General features: G+C 42.9%; 1 non-coding gene across 1 annotated transcript; it reads right to left on the reverse strand.

Annotated features, from left to right (window-relative positions):
* Positions 1-2,131: 2,131 nt before the first annotated feature.
* Positions 2,132-2,238, reverse strand: LOC133768525 (U6 spliceosomal RNA). Its single transcript, XR_009866990.1, has one exon. It is a non-coding gene; the product is annotated as a U6 spliceosomal RNA (small nuclear RNA).
* Positions 2,239-2,908: the final 670 nt, after the last annotated feature.

Here is a 2,908-nt window from a genome sequence, read left to right on the forward strand (position 1 = left end):
TTTTGGGAGTGAACCAGTGGATGGAAGTTCTCTTTCTCTGTCTCTGTAATGCTGACTTATAAATAAATAAACAAATCTTTTTTTTAAGCACCTGCACTTCATTTTCCTACTGTATGTAAATCAGCCGAGCTGAGACCATGAGTCATTCCAAAGGTGTCCAGGCTGGAGTCTCCACAATGGTAGCCCCTGAGTCTCACCTAAGGCCCGTGTGTCAACTGTGTAGTGCTAAATATGTGTGCAGGTTCTTAGACCTCTGAGAAGAGGGGCTGGTAGCAGCACACAGTACCCCAGTGCACAATAAATAATACAGCATGCCTCGCGTGCACATCAAGATCTCTCACACACACTTCATCACTCAATCTAAGCAATACTGGCAGTTATTTATAGAAGGAAGGAGAGTTACAGAGGAGGACTCGTATTCAGAATCTTAGGTGCTCAGAAGCTGAGCCGGGGTTAATGAACCAGTCCGAGTTCCAGATGGTCAGCATGCATGACAGTGTCCCTGCAGCCCCACCGGACTGGCGAGCTCGATGTCCACAGTGCTGGTCTAGGAGCTGTGGCACGCTGTCCTATCATGCTGGGGCGTGCTGCCAGTGCCAAGGCGTGAGCACTGCCCTTTGTGCAAGACCAGCTGGCCAGGCATGAAACGCTGGCCTCACCCAGTCGGGCCACGGGTGCTGGAACTCCCCACTGGGTTTCAGACTATTGGGGAATTTTTCCAACCAAGTCCTTCGGTTGCCAAGCCAGTGTTTGTACTTTCCCTGAGACTCTTGTGGAGCAACTCTGTGGAACAAACCTGCTTGGATCTTCTCTTTTTATATCCTTGTCAAAGCAAGATTTTTGTGCAAAACATCTTGTGTTTTCTTCCTTATCAACCCCACCGTCTGGCTACAAGTTAATGCCTTTCCAAGAACTCATTCACTACAGGTCATGTAACACTTGACTGAAATTGTATCATCTTTTTAATATGGCTTCACTTATGTCAAACTAATTTTGTATCTTCAAATATTTTATATATGCTCTAGACACCCAGGTATATTAGTAGAGAATCTGGATCAGAAGTGGAGCAGCCGGACTCAAAGCAGTGCTCATATGGGATGTAGTATCGTAGGCAGCAGCTTAGCCTACTGTGCCATAATGCCAGCTCTCTGGTTTATTATTTTTATTGTCTTTGTTCTTAGGTTAGAATTTAAGATCGTGAAAGGCAGGGATCTTCGTCTGTTTTTGTTACTTGATATACTCCCTGTGCCAAATAGTTACAACAGTGTTTGGCTTATGACAGCTGCCAAATAAATGTTTGCTGAGCATTGAATGAGTGAAAGAAACAGGAAATTGCCTTTTGTACATAGCTGAAAGTGTACTATTTTGATAAACACAATATATTTTCTAATATTAGTTTAGTATTTTGTTTCAAAATGTTTCTTCTCACATAAGAATTTCACTATTGTTCAACTCAAAAATTGGGGAAAAAAAATCAAAGGTCTATGCTTTCCTTTATTGAACATTTATCAAGTATCATTTTTTTGCATTGTATCATTGATTCTCATGTAATCCTACAAGATTGATGTTGCTGAAATGACTCCCATTTTTTTGGACTACAAAATAGAATGATGAAGAGGCTAATTACTTGTTCAAGGTTCCCATGCTAGGAATGATGGAATAGAATGTGAACCCAGTCAGTTGACAAAGCCCATGCTCATTGTCCCTTTCTTACACTACCTAGTGGAGGTAGATCACAAATTTCCAAGTCCATATCTTATAACTCCATGTGCTGCTTGCATCTGATACCAACTCTCAAGATTCCCAAAGTTGTAGTAGGAAGTATAAGGATCTATCTATCTGTCTGTCTGTCTATCATTTTTAAAGATTATTTATTTCTTTGAAACACTGACAGAGAGAAAGGTATCTTCTACCTGCTGGCTCACTCCCCAGATGTCCACAACAGCCAGAGTTGGCCTGACAGTCCTCCTGTGGGTGCCAGGGACACAAACTCTTGGGTTATTACTGTTCCCTTCCCAAGAGCATTAGCAGGAAGCTTAATGAGAAACAGAGGAGCTGGGACTCAGAACAGCACCCAACAGGGGATGCAGGTGTTGCAAGTGGCTGCTTAGCCCATCATGCAACAATGCCCCAAAATATGGAATGCTTCATAAATTTTCCTGTTATCCTTGTGTAGAGCTCATGCTAATCTTCTCTGAATTGCTCCAATTTTAGTATATATGCTGCCAAAATAAGCACTACATACATATATGTCTCTATATATAAACTATATATATATAATAAACTATGATTCTAATTTTTTTTTTTTTTTTTTTTTTTTTTTTACAGGCAGAGTGGACAGTGAGAGAGAGACAGAGAGAAAGGTCTTCCTTTTGCCGTTGGTTCACCCTCCAATGGCCGCCGCGGTAGCGCGCTGCGGCCGGCGCACCGCGCTGTTCCGATGGCAGGAGCCAGGTGCTTATCCTGGTCTCCCATGGGGTGCAGGGCCCAAGGACTTGGGCCATCCTCCACTGCACTCCCTGGCCACAGCAGAGAGCTGGCCTGGAAGAGGGGCAACCGGGACAGGATCGGTGCCCCGACCGGGACTAGAACCCGGTGTGCCGGCGCCGCAAGGCGGAGGATTAGCCTGTTGAGCCACGGCGCCGGCGTTATGATTCTAATTTTGATGGGGATAAAATTAATTGCCTTATTTGAAAAAAATTATTTTTACTTGGCCTCAAATTTCTCCCTTCCATTGACTTTTCTTTCTCCCAGAAACATAGTCGGGCTTGCTTAATTCATTATCACATTCTTTGATGTCTCCATTTGATTTTCTGGAGTGTAGTTTTAGCTAAACACAAACAGAAACTTTCTTAAATGTCATCAAAGTATATCACACAAGTAAATTTTAGGTTAATATTCAATGATA

This window comes from Lepus europaeus, chromosome 1, assembly GCF_033115175.1.
Source record: "Lepus europaeus isolate LE1 chromosome 1, mLepTim1.pri, whole genome shotgun sequence".
Classification (NCBI taxonomy): Eukaryota; Metazoa; Chordata; class Mammalia; order Lagomorpha; family Leporidae; genus Lepus; species Lepus europaeus.